Source organism: Protopterus annectens, chromosome 7.part0, assembly GCF_019279795.1.
Source record: "Protopterus annectens isolate FY-2018-M chromosome 7.part0, PAN1.0, whole genome shotgun sequence".
Lineage (NCBI taxonomy): Eukaryota > Metazoa > Chordata > Ceratodontiformes > Protopteridae > Protopterus > Protopterus annectens.
Genome location: NC_056739.1, coordinates 1,438,396,784 through 1,438,412,098, shown reverse-complemented (window position 1 = coordinate 1,438,412,098; position 15,315 = coordinate 1,438,396,784).

The following is a 15,315-nucleotide window of genomic DNA, read 5'->3' as shown; positions in this document are numbered from 1 at the left end:
CTAGATCCATGATCGTATGCCTGTTATTCATATTAAGTTTGTAAAAAAAAAAAAAAAAATCAATGATTTCATTTTAAAGGCTGTAGTATATATTATTACATTTGTACTACTACTCACTTTTTCCTGGAGACATATGAGGAAGTTCACATTGTACTTGTACCGATGGTGAACAGCATTACTGAGAGAGAAGACTATAAATTCGTCTCCCTATTGTCAGCTCTTTCTAAATTGTTTAAGACAGTGGTAATACCTGAAGGTCAGTCTATAGTACAGGGTATGGGCTGTTAAACCAGTAGCCACATAGATTAAGGATGGTTATGTCATATTGATGCCCTTCTTTTCTGTATTGACCTAATCATTAATGACGCAAACAATAACAGGTCATGTTTTAAATATGTTTGTCTTGAAGGAAAACTCATTATTGGAGATTTGTGGTAAAGTGTCATAAAAAGCAATTTCAGAACTGCATTTGGCATTGGATAGTCATCACTCCTTTTGCATTATTTCTTTTTCCAAGCAGCAGTAAACTTATCTGTTCTGCAAAATTTGCTTCATTTAGATTAATTTCATTGTCTATGTAGGCCCATAAACCATAGGAAATAATGTAATAATAGCAACAACTATATGGATGTAAAAGATATTTGACTCTGTAGTAAGAAGAATGAGCCTTTCTTGCTATTTTAACTCAAAAACATGACCCCATGCCCAGAAAAAAAAAAAAAAGAAATCGTCCTGTATCTGGCACAATGAAAGACCGATTGTCATTAATATATAAATATTCCCAATAGGTAACTGAATCCAAGGGATGTTAGCAGTGGTGTTCTCAGCATTTTTTTCTGGGATATCTTTTCATTCTGAACTATCATTTGATCTTTGTAACAAAGTTTATGATCTACCATATTGCTTCTAGATGTGTGTACCATATGTGAATAAATGCATGTGTGTGTGCATGTGTGTGATGCGTGTGAGGGAGAGTGAGCACACATACAACTTACGGTTGGCTTTCCATTCAGGGTTAGTTCACAGTCTGCAACCAGTGAGTATCAGCAGAAGTTCAGGTGCCACCATATCCCTGCACTGGATTGGATTAAACAAAGTATCCGAAAATGAATAAAGGGAAGAAGGAAGGAAGGAAGGATCGAAGTAAAGGATAATGGGAATAAGGAAGGTTCCTCTGACTTCTCCTTGTATAGATGGTCTTGCTTTAATATTTAGATAAGAATGATCTTTTAGTTTCAATTTTCAATGACAGACCATCCCTTAACCTATATGTGTTTTCCATCCACATCTCTTAAAATAGTGTTAAAAGGCTAAAGTCATGAAACCTGACACAACCTTTGGAATGTGAAACTATGAAATGTGATAGTGCCGAGGAATATTACGCAGGTATAGAAAGATAATTATTTGCCATAAAATGTGATCTCAACTCCCTCAAGTATTATATCAATAGGGCATTTACATTAATCACTCTCCATGCCCATCCATAATGCCTACACAGGCAAAAAGATTGCAGCCCAAAATGTTCTACATGGGATTTGACACTACGAATCTTTAACATCAAGTTCCACTGTCATCTTGATCATAGTCACTTAAGCATGGATTGGCTTTTTGGTTCAACAACTGATCTAGCAGGACTAGAACCTTTGGTTCTCACTAATGGTTAAGTGATATAGTTGTTGCTACTGTAGGGACTGAGATAAGAAAGTATATTTTTGTTGAGATAAAAACACATTGATGAATGTAGAAGAGGCTATGTTACAGAATCTGAAACAGGCAGACAAATTATTCCCATAGCTATTAATGGGCAGCAGCTGCCTAAGGAGTTACAACAAGGCCAGTGCACCTTAAAGAAGTAAAATTCTAACTATTGCGTGTGGTGTGAATTATGGAAACATGCCTTAGGGTACCTTAAGGTGTCATTTTGAGAGTGTCTCTGAAAGATGAGGTTTTGAAACTATCCTTGAAGTCAGAACAGTATAAAACTGCTGTTCTCTGAATTAAAAGAAGCTGATGGAGTTATTGGAAATACATTGCATTGTTACTGACATTAAAAGACTAAAATGATCTGATTAGTGTGGTTAATGCCTGTGACATAATGGCAAGGCTCCATATTACATGGACTGAATTTGCTTTTTCATTGTTGCCTTCTGAAGAAGCATAACATTTTCATTGTCCAACGAAATAAACTTCATTGTTAAACTGGCTGCAGAGGTAGTACTTTTGTCATTGTAAAGCTTGAAACACTGAAGCATGATCAAGTATACCATCTATATCTATTGTTATCTATATCTATCTTTCTATTTATCTCTCTCTCTCTCATATGAGTCTACTGTTTGTTTGAAACCCAGAACAGCGACTCAAACTGCCAAAACTGCAGATTTCTGAAGTTTCAGTTGTTCAATGTTTGTTTCATCGAGGTGCTAGGGCTTAGTGTTTATGGTGATTCCCATATACCGTAGAAGTTCTAGCAGTTGGCAAATATGACAGCATTTATAGAGGGAAGAGAGTATGCCATGGTTTTGCAGGGATGTAGTTAGCATCTGGTGTGTTAATATAAGAACGATGGTCATTTTTGAACAGAGATTAGAGTACAGTGGACATCGGGGAATTAATCCTTTCTGTCACTGTAGTGCAAACTCGGAGTTGGCATATATAATTTGCAGGTGGTGTGGGGGCCACAGCCCCCCACAAGGGGGGTGAAGGGGGCTTGCCCCCTGCAAAATTGTCAGATTATGTGTGTTTTTTTTTTTTTTATTTTTATTTATTTTTATTTTTTCGTGGTACCATGTTTTCTGTTTTTTGAATTTCGGTATAATTTGTTTTTGGAAAACTGCAGTTTTGGCAATTTGGAGTCACTGTTCTGCATTTCGAACAAATGGAAATTCAGTAAAGATCAGTAGACCTATATATATATATGTGTGTGTGTGTGTGTGTGTGTGTGTGTGTGTGTGTGTGTGTGTGTGTGTGTGTGTGTGTGTGTGTGTGTGTACACACACACACACACACACACACACACACACACACACACACACACACACACACACACACACACACACACACACACACATATATATATATATATATATATATATATATATATATATATATATATATATATATATATATATATATACATATGTAACTTTTTTCTATTATTATTAATAATAACAGATGTCATTGGACCCAATTCTTACAGGTAATTTTAACAGAAGACAAAAAACCTCCAGCTTTAGACTTTGATAGTGGCCATTCACATTTTACTTTGCTTCAAAGCTCATTCATGCTCCACTATACTATTCAAAAGGGTAGAATAGTACTTATAGGAAGATAACAAGCTGTGCAGAGTAAAAATCCAGCTTGGAGACAGTAGCACCCCAACACACTGAGTATTTCTCGATCTAATGTAATAGCAGTCTTCTTTCTTTATGTCAGAATTCTCATGCTCTGACCTCCACAATATTAAGGATTCAGCAAACTTCCTTCTTTAGCCAAAATAATTTCTCTCACGTCTTCAGAGTTACTTTTCTATGTCTCCACTATCTGCCATCTGGAATCTTTCTCTCTGTGTTACCAACACTCATAAGTGCAGTTCAAGACAGGCTACTTCCAAATATGCTTCCTTCTGAGTTTGCCTTTTTGGAGGGAATGTTCTGCATTCCCTTCACTATTATATCCCATTGTAAGCACCTTACCATTTGATAAGTATGCAGCAGATAATACACCTTGGTGCCATCTCCAGAAACTCACTGTGGCCTATGATCTCCAGTATACAAAAATCTGTTAGTGCTTCAGCAGCATGGGTGTTGGCCTGAGGCATTCCATCTACATTGAGATGGTTGCAACCAGGATGGTAAAGAACTCTAAACTTAAAGGGCTGAAAGTGGTAAGGCCCATCTAGAAATTTAGTATCATGACCTTTCTGACTATATAATTGCTACTAAAATGGGGCATGATCTGTGACCAATAAGAACTCCCAGTTTAGCAGATAATATTTTAATGTATTTATAGCCAACCTGCTGCTTAGACATTTCCTCTCTGTCTCCCAGTAATTCTTCTCAGCACTGCTAAACTTATGGCTAATGCAAGAAAAAAAAAGCATGCATCTCCTTCAAATGTTTTTGACAGGACTACTCCAATACCTACCTACGAGGCATCAGAGAAGACAGCAAATTACTTTGTAACATCTAGGGTAGTATTATGGGCTCAGAATATAACATGCATTTTAATTTCCTATTCTTATTCTGTGCACTCTGTCCATTTGGCAGCTAGTGGAGCCTAACTCTTGGTCATGTGAGTTAGGAGGAAAACTACAGTGTCAAAGTTTATGATAAACATATTTTGTTAATTAGCTACTTTTAAGCAAAGCACGGACTGCATTCTTCTAGTGGGTGTAAGCATTTACTTATTGTTTCCTTCTTTTCTACTTGATGTCTTACTGTCTCTCAACTGGGTAACAAAATAACAGGTTTCTAACATCCCTAGATTATATTTCATAGGAATGGCCATCAGTTAGTCCTTATATTAGGAGTCCAGTATGGTCTTTATCTTGCAGAGGTGGCATTGGTAGTCTTCTGTGAAGATCACTACATCATCATTTCAGGTGATGGAATAGCTGTTGTGTGGTTTAAGGACCCTGTCCATTTACTTCTGGATGGTTACTGATGCTCCAGGAAGCCTACGTGGCATGCCTTTATCGTGAAAGAGGCCACTAGTTAAGATATATTTTCTTGTTTCTTGGATACTGATAAGATCTGATCTATTTTGACTTTAGGACATGCTGTGGGAGTCTTGACTCCTCTGCAAGTACACCATGGAAGCTTCAGTTTTATTCCACAACCTTAGAACATTTATGTAGTATAGCTGCTCTAGTTTATTTTATCTTTCCTGTCTCACTTTATAATTGACTTCACTTATCTTCTGTATGACTTAAAAAGATCATTGCCACTTTGCTCGAAGTTAATTCTCAGCAGTGGGTATAAACAGACAAATCTGGTGTCTTGCTTTGAACTCTAAGTTTAGTATTTCTGTTATATGTTGAATGTTCTGCTTTCTATGCACTTTCCATTTCCTTCTTTACTATGCAAGTTGGCAAAATATCCCACCACACTTTTAAAGGGCTGTTCTCTCTTTTCCATGTTTCTAACACTGTATCTAACAAGACGTGGGGTATCTGTCATATGACTGATCAATCATAAGGAGCTGTTTCATCTTAAAGAGATGACAAAGCTCATTCATTACTTTAGACATGGACTAGGTGTACTGCTCAGTAAGAATTTCTTGGAGTATTACTAACATACAAAAAAAAGAGTAATAGTTATTTTGCTATAGTTTTGTCATTCATTCTCAACAAGGATCCTAACTAAGGGAATCTGGCAGTAAGTGATTGCAACTATATACTGATGACCCGTGCTAGACATTTCAAGTAAAACTATGTCTAGTACTTTCCGTTCAAATGGGAATGCTGTTAGAGATAAGGGTATCAATTGGTTCTTAAAGCCTGTGACAGGCAACACCTTTGGACATTCAGAGAAGAAGCACAAACATTTTATTCTTTTTTTTCAAAATACCAGGACAGAAAAATCTAACTAGAATGCTAGCCTTAGTCTTGTCAATCTCAAGATGTCACTCCAGACTGTGTTTAGATGCCATCTTCATTAGCAGCATTGCAAATTACTGTGTTAATAAAAAAAAATGACTTAGTATGGATGCCCTGTCTTTCATCACCCTGAATAGCAAATGATTTTTTTTAATTCAGTGAAAGACATGAAATGGGGTTGTCCATTTCTTGGGTTCAGTTCCACTCATGCTGCATTTTCTATAGACTGCCAAAGGCCTTTCTTAGAATTACTATGGCTGATTTGGAGGTTTGCCACATCAAAGTGTTTTTTATGAGGGTCCTGGCATAAAGTGAAGTCTGTGGCCCCTTCACATGAAAACTACAGAAACAAGATCAAGTAACTGATCAGCATCATTTCCAGTGCATGATTTGTGGGACAGTTCTCACAAAAACAAAGCTTTATCTTCTTGTCTTTTAAATAACTCTTTCTCTACAATGCTAACTCATGAAACTCACCTTTTTCTGATTATACTTCTGGTCTTTTCTTTTTGTCTAGTTCAGTATTGTCCCTACCTGATCTAGACTTATAGCCTTGCTCAGTATATGTTGGCTTTCTACTGTGATACAGCAGAGAGAAGCCTTTAAGAAGATGTTTGGCGTCTAGATATTGTACACATTATGCTTTTTATATTACAATATGCATTTTATGTAACTGTATGCTCTGTCTTTAATACTTTCCATTCCAATCTATTTTGTTCTTTTGACTATTGCAGCAACACCGCATCTATGCATTCCTCTTATCCAAACCCAAATCTTTGAAGCTTTGAAAGATTCTTTATCTACAGCTTTGTCTTTAATGTGTTTCTGTGTGTCTCACAACAGCTAAGGCTCAAGTCCTCCCATCTATCAAATTTTCAGTTTATTTTGTTTAGTGGAGGTCCTGACAAGTTTTCCGATAATGTGTTAGGATAGCTACTAAATCTACTGGATATAACACTTCATCTAAAATAGTTTGCTTTTCTACTTGGGTTATAGTGTACTCTCATTTTTCTACATTGGCATGACTTCAATTTTTGGTTGCCAGTGTTTTATACTGATATTATCATTTTATGATTTAGCTATTGTAATCATGTTCTGTGAGGTAATTCATTCTCTGTGAATACAACAGGACATCTAATGAGTTTAGTAACAGCAAAACAGCAAAATATAAAAAAAAATAAGATGCTATACTTCTGGAAGTTAACAGTTCATAATTATTACATTCTATATCTAAAGCAAACTAATTCTAATGGCACATTGGCAAATCTCTAGAAGGCTTTTTACTATACCTTAATGCAAAGAAGTCACCTTTAGGGTTTGCAGTTTCACTTCATATTAAATTTTCTACATAGGTAACTAATTGTAGATCAATATATATATATATATATATATATATATATATATATATATATATATATATATATATATATATATATATATATATATGAACCTTTAGAAGCTTTCCATGGGCTTGAACAAGTGTATAAATACTGAGCAAGTGTGGGCCCGACTGCCATTTTGTAGTAAGCTGTCGTGATGTAAGCATGCATGTCTATATAGTCTGTCAGTTAATCAGTTCACTTATATTTTGTAATGCTGCTATCCATCCTGATATGTTTCTGTGTAAAAAAGCATATAAACAAGCCCCCCCCCCCCTTCATCAAGATGAGCAACACTAATCACTTGGAAGATTATAGACTGCCAAAGGCCTTTCTTAGAATTACTATGGCTGATTTGGAGGTTTGCCACATCAAAGTGTTTTTTATGAGGGTCCTGGCATAAAGTGAAGTCTGTGGCCCCTTCACATGAAAACTACAGAAACAAGATCAAGTAACTGGTCAGCATCATTTCCAGTGCATGATTTTTGGGACAGTTCTCACAAAAAACAAAGCTTTATCTTCTTGTCTTTTAAATAACTCTTTCTCTACAAGGCTAACTCATGAAACTCACCTTTTTCTGATTATACTTCTGGTCTTTTCTTTTTATCTAGTTCAGTATTGTCCCTACCTGATCTAGACTTATAGTCTTGCTCAGTATATGTTGGCTTTCTACTGTGATGCAGCAGAGAGAAGCCTTTAAGAAGATGTTTGGCGTCTAGATATTGTACACATTATGCTTTTTATATTACAATATGCATTTTATGTAACTGTATGCTCTGTCTTTAATACTTTCCATTCCAATCTATTTTGTTCTTTTGACTATTGCAGCAACACCGCATCTATGCATTCCTCTTATCCAAACCCAAATCTTTGAAGCTTTGAAAGATTCTTTATCTACAGCTTTGTCTTTAATGTGTTTCTGTGTGTCTCACAACAGCTAAGGCTCAAGTCCACCCATCTATCAAATTTTCAGTTTATTTTGTTTAGTGGAGGTCCTGACAAGTTTTCCGATAATGTGTTAGGATAGCTACTAAATCTACTGGATGTAACACTCATCTAAAATAGTTTGCTTTTCTACTTGGGTTATAGTGTACTCTCTCTTTTCTACATTGGCATGACTTCAATTTTTGGTTGCCAGTGTTTTATACTGATATTATCATTTTATGATTTAGCTATTGTAATCATGTTCTGTGAGGTAATTCATTCTCTGTGAATACAACAGGACATCTAATGAGTTTAGTAACAGCAAAACAGCAAAATATATAAAAAAAATAAGATGCTATACTTCTGGAAGTTAACAGTTCATAATTATTACATTCTATATCTAAAGCAAACTAATTCTAATGGCACATTGGCAAATCTCTAGAAGGCTTTTTACTATACCTTGATGCAAAGAAGTCACCTTTAGGGTTTGCAGTTTCACTTCATATTAAATTTTCTACATAGGTAACTAACTGTATATATATATATATATATATATATATATATATATATATATATATATATATATATATATGAACCTTTAGAAGCTTTCCATGGGCTTGAACAAGTGTATAAATACTGAGCAAGTGTGGGCCTGACTGCCATTTTGTAGTAAGCTGTCGTGATGTAAGCATGCATGTCTATGTAGTCTGTCAGTTAATCAGTTCACTTATATTTTGTAATGCTGCTATCCATCCTGATATGTTTCTGTGTAAAAAAGCATATAAACAAGCCCCCCCCCCTTCATCAAGATGAGCAACACTAATCACTTGGAAGAATTAGGGTCACACTGAAATACCTACTCTTTTAAGTAGTGAGGGAGTACTCATTTAAATTTACTTACAAGTATAGTACCCACCAATCTATTTCTATTATTTACATAAGGATCTGACAACTGTACCAAAATATGTGCAAAATCAGACATTTATGACTCTCCAAGTTTTCCGTTAGAGTATGGCCAGTTATGGTTCTCAATATAGTGTTGGGAGGGATGAGAATTTACCCCTTCCCTGCTGTTGTGCAGCCGTGAAGTTCATAGGGTCATAGGTATATACTAGGCTAATGTCGGTGTATGTATGCAGATATATATATATATATATATATATATATATATATATATATATATATATATTTTTTTTTTTTTTTTAATTTGATCTTTTGAGAACAATATTTTAGGCTTGTTTTTTTTTGTTTGTTTGTTTTTCAAAATTCCAAGGTATAATCATATACATATATATATATATATATATATATATATATATATATATGGGTCTATCTTACTACGCCGACAAGTCAGACGCCGACAGCGAGAACACCGACGCCAGAAGATCAAAACGGAGAAGACCGACGGATCAAAACCCACGCTGAGAACATCGACATGGGAAAAGGCTGTGTATGTATGCGGTAGTGACGGACGTTAGGGTAGGGAAGTGTCGCGACTGTGATAGTTTGTGGGTTAGGGGGTTAAGTGAGTTAGGTGGGCGCTGGCTAGGGGTAAGTGTGCGACTGTGATAGTTTGTGGGTTAGGGCGGGTTAAGTGAGTTAGGGTTAGGTAAGTGTCGACTGTGATAGTTTGTGGGTTAGGGGCGGGTTAAGTGAGTTAGGGTTAGGGCTAGGTAAGTGCGACTGTGATAGTTTGTGGGTTAGGGCGGGTTAAGTGAGTTAGGGTTAGGGCGGGTTAGGTGAGTGTGCGATAGTGGCGGACCTTAGGGTTAGGGTTTGGGTTAAGGTTGTAGGTAGTTGTGTATGTGAGGTTTAGTGTTGGTTTGTAAGGATTTTGGTTTGTGTTGTGTGTGTGTGCTTTTGGACCGGGATTTGTTTTGTTTGTTGCTTGTCGGGATTATGGTGTGTCGGGCATGTGAGGTTTCGTGTTTGTGAAATGTCGGTTATGTGGTGTCGGTGATTTTGTTGTCGGCATTTTGACTTGTCGACGTAGTAAGATAGATCCATATATATATATATATATATATATAGAGGGTGTTGTTTTTTGTGACCTCAAGGACTTTAGCATGCTATACCTGCCTGTGAAACATTGTTCTTCTTATGTTTTACAAATTCATATTCATCAGCTAGTATAGCTATCGAGTTTAGCCTCTGCACCACTTCCTCTTTAGCCTTAGATCTTTCCCGCAGTGTCTTCTCTTGTGGATCCTGTCTTTGTACTATGTTAGCAAAGTATTTTAATTTTAGTTATAGAGCAAGATTTCAGCTGAACTGTTTGGTTTATTTTTTATCATATTGACTGATTTTATCTTCTTGCAGTCTAATCAATTACAACTTTAGTGCTTTATTTTTGTGTTCTGGTAGTATCTGTAATGACATAATCAATGTGAAATGTAAAAATGTATAGTTCCTTACTAAATAATAGCAACATTTACATTAATAATGAACTAAATAATTTTTGCTCTTCCATAATAAAAATAAGGACATAATAGTCCAATTATAGGAAAAAACAATTAATTTCTTTTCTAATTAGATAAAAGGTACGATGATTAGAAAATGTTGAATGCATATGTTTAATTACATGTAAAATACTCATTGAAAATCAAATTATTTCTGCACAGGGTTTGTTAAATGTTTCTGATCTCTTAATTATGGAGGATATACTTGTTCCCAGGGACTTAATTATATTTTTAGAAAGTAGCACTGAGGATTACTGCATGTGTGATTCATGGTATTTCCACAATCTTTTGAAGCATGTCACAGTATTTTTCTAATAAGTGAAAACTAAGGATGTGAGCAGGAAACATTCATCAGTTACTCTTTTGGATTTTGTTCTTATAGCTCTTTTCAGAGACTTTTGATAAATGTAATAATCCTATGTTTCTACATATTTCCTCAGAGTCTAAATATAAATTGTTGAATCTGGAAAACTGTGTTGTTAAAGAAAAGTATAAATTAAGCAGAAATCAGTGCAGTGAATAGTTTATATAGTTCATGGTATTTTATCACTGTTGGGAATTATGCAGCTGAAATGTAAAACATGTAACTGAACTATTCTTCAGAAGTAGTGCTGAAAATGAAACACCTATATTTTAGTTCATTTTTCATTGCACAGTTAATTTGCAGTTTTACATTTAATAGTATATGTATTTTCTTCAGAAAATTAATGTTATACAAACTAATAGGAGGTGGATGACTATTCTGCCTTGATAGCAAGTAAAGTTTAGGAAAGGAAATGCATTCCAGTTTATCATTGTGAAGATCTGGTAACATGAATTATATATATATATATATATATATATATATATATATATATATATATATATATATATATATATATATATATATAATATATATCTCAGTTCCTTAAAGAATAGTGTATACAGGTATAGGGAAAAGTTTGCAGTACTGCAAAAATGTAATACTTTAATGCCTTTTTTGATGTATTAAAACTCACTATACTCTGAAATTACTAGAAAAATAATATTAATGACTGCATCTGAATGTGGTAGTTTATTTCAACAAGCGTAGTTATGAGTAAACGGCTTAATTCCAATACCCTAATATAGGATAAAAGCTACACACACTGTCTCTAATAACAAATTGAGAATCATTGCATTCTTACTGTCTTACTACAATACATAACTTTTGTGATTATCAGTTTCCCTTTTCAAACACTTGACAGCGTATCTATTAAAGTGTCAAATCTGTATAAGTTGTTATTCATGCATGTGTTTAACTTATATGTTTATAGCAACCAAGCTGTGTATTATATTTATATTTCTGATAAATCTTGTCACAGTATCTTACTAAATAAAGATGTTATCACTTGCCATGTGCAAGCCATTTTGTTGCCAGAGATTCAAGAACTAAAATCACAACTTATAAAAATTATCTGCTTCTGCATTCTCAGACCAGCTGTATACAGCTTGCAGAAATGCAGCACTAAAAGCAAATTATGTACAACATTTAAAACTTTATTTACTATCAATATCTTGATTATAAAACATATGAATTTAAACAATTTTAACACTCTTTTTGGACAAAACAAAATGAAAAGAAGAAAATGTACTTTAAAATGCAATATGCTTTAATTTAGTAATATACAAAAATAAAAAAGTGTGTGTCTGAATATTGTATGCTATATAAAAAAATTGGTCTACTTCACGATGTCGAAAGCCGACAATATCGAAGCTGATATTGTCGGCACCACAACATCGAATGCGCAGAACAAGTAAGGGGGTGTGGGGGGGGGGTAAAGGGGGGCTTGCCACCCTGCCTACACTAGTTAGTTTTTATTTTTGTTTGTTTTTTTTTTTAATGTTATTCAACGTTTTTCTACATCGATCACTCGAGGTCAACCTTTAGTGATTCGATGTAGTAAGATTTTGATAACATGATATAGACGCAAAGAAAATATACATTTGTAAATATAACTGATGAAGAAAAAAATGATCTGAAAATGTAATATGTAGTTTTAGTATAAAGAAACTGAAGTAGAAGAATTAGGCTAATATACAAGATGATCGTATAGTATTTATTGACTGGCAGGTTCCCATAACTACTTGTGAGGCAACTCATCAAAAACTGTTGGCCATATATCTTATGTGCAGATGTACATGATGAACTTTTTTAAATCTGAAAAATGTTTTTTTCAAATTCTCTATATTGTTAGGGAATAAGCCTAGAATGCAATGACAGAGAGAAAGACCTGAATGGAAAATGACACTTTAAAATCACATTTTGCTTTTCCATGAGGCACTGTGATCTTTAAGCTAATATATATACAATTAGCTTGACCTCTGCAGAAAGAAAAAATGTTTCTTGAAGACTTTTAAGTCCCTTGCCTTTCTTTTATTTTTGATGTGTGAATAATAGTCTTGAACTAATATTGCCATGCATTTCACAGATAAGCTGTTTAATCTCAATGTATCTCAGGAGCAACTCTACTGGTCTTTGCTTGTTTAAAAAACACACAAAAAATCATAAAGAATGAAAAGAACACCATTTCATTAAACTATTCCCTTTTCAAAACTGTTCTGTACAGCAGATCATTTGCAATGCAGTCACATGTTGCTATTAGGAAATATGAATGCAACCAGATTCAGAAGAAAAGATTCCATTTTGGGTGAACTAGAGCATCAATTCCATATGATTATGTGAAGATTCATGAGCAGACATAATTATGCCAGTGGATGAACCTAGTAAAATGAAATAGACATTAATATGATCCATGAGGTATTGTTTGAGTTGCAGATTATATTATATTATATTATATTATATTATATTATATTATATTATATTATATTATATCACATCATAATTCTAAATAATGCATGCATTATCCAGTGCATCTAGAACATCATAGATCAGCAATCATACATTAAAACAGGACAACGGGAAGCAATCCTATTAAAATTACCACTAGGCCAGTACAATTTATATCAAATGAGCAAGCAAGAAAGTTAATGAAGCCTGGCAATGAGATTAACAGAGTGGTTTGGACAGTATCAGCTAGTTTATGTGCTTTGCTAAAGTGACATTAGTTGACTTGTAAAGTATACAGTAAAGTTAGTAATAATGAAACTGGCAGAAAATATACTGCTTGATGGAGGTTGCTGCAAGAGGTATTGTGTCATCTTGTCGTGCAGTAACCTCTGAGTTGTTTATATTTACCTGGGGTTGCAAAGAATTCCTATTGCATCAAGAGTGCAATGTATTTTGTGAATGCCATTTCAGAAAATGTGTTTCTTCTGAAATACCCTTGGTATTACACCACCCTCGTAGTGTTTCTTTTAGTTCTAAATAAGAGCTAGCTTACCTGTCTAGCAGCAATTACTTGTAAAGTGAAAATTCATAGGTATTAAAGGCTGCAGCTGGCTTCTGTAACAAGCCGACAATGGCACAGACTGCCTCTGGCTTTTTAACAAGCCGACTACGGCAATTTTATTAATCCTGGCTTGTGTAACAAGCCGATAAAGTAAAGTAGAAAATTCATAGGTATTAAAGGCTGCCGCTGGCTTCTGTAACAAGCCGACAACAGCACAGACTGCCTCTGGCTTTTTAACAAGCCGACTATGGCAATTTTATTAATCCTGGCTTGTGTAAAAAAACAATAAAGTAAGGTGGGAAATTCCTACATATTAAAGGCTGCTGCTGGCTTCTGTAACAAGCCGACAATAGCACAGACAGCCTCTGGCTTTTTAACAAGCCGACTACAGCTATTTTATTAATCCTGGCTTGTGGAACAAGCCGATAAAGTAAAGTGGAAAATTCATAGGTATTAAAGGCTGCCGCTGGCATCTTTAACAAGCTGACAATGGCACAGACTGCCTCTGGCTTTTTAACAAGCCGACTATGGCAGTTTTATTAATCCTAGCTTGTGTAACAAGCCGATAAGGGCACAGACTGCCTATGGCATTATAGCAAGCTGATGACGGCAAGTTTATTAATCCCTATTCTCAGGCAGATCCTACTCTGAGCATGACCATATTTACCTTGTTTTTCCATAATTGGTAATTTTCTCTTGAGTGGCGCCTCCTAACCGCTTACTCTGAAGCCTAGCTTTCTTTCACTTTATTCCTGATTAGCTGTTACTGTGCAATTTTACGGTCTTTCTAAGCCTGTCCTGACCCAGCATAGTCCTCCTTAGTGTTTGTTTAATGATGAATGACTATTGTTGCCATTAAATAGGTAAGAACAACATTTACTTGTATCCTCTTGTTACTGCTAATTCCAGGGACATATAACTCTTGCAGAAAGTGTTTTATTGCCACTCAGCATTTAAATAATTGCTTGACTATGTTTTACATATGCTGCTACCAGGGTTAGGTTATTGTGTAACTGCTATTTTTACTTGTTTGCCTCTGTGAATGACTAGTTCTATCTGTAATACAAGGATATTGCACTCTTTATTTGCTATCTACATATAAGTATAGGTGAATGGTTAGTATAATATACTCTGTACTGTTTTATTTGCTATCTATATATAAGTATAAGTGAATGTTTAGTATAATATACCCACTCTTAACTTGCTATGTGCTAACTCCTGTTTCTTATAACTACCTTGTCTCTCTTGTCTCCTTAAGTTACCCTGCTCTACTTGTGCTTCCAGCACTAAACAGTTTGAACCTAAAGGAACCCCTGCAACTAACTGTGATACACCTCACAGCCTATCTGCCCTAAAAACCCTATAAAAAGGATACAAGAAAAGTACTGTGTATTAAACAACTCCTGACTGAATTGTCATTCTACTAGTGTAGCACTGCTACAGGTGGTAATTTACATATTGAGCTAAAGCAGCCAGCAGCCTCCCCCCATTCTATACATAAATCACTCTCTCTCTCCCATCCTCTTTAGAATCCCTCCTTTTGACTAAGCACCCACCTTTCCCTTGATTACTCCATCTGACTCCTT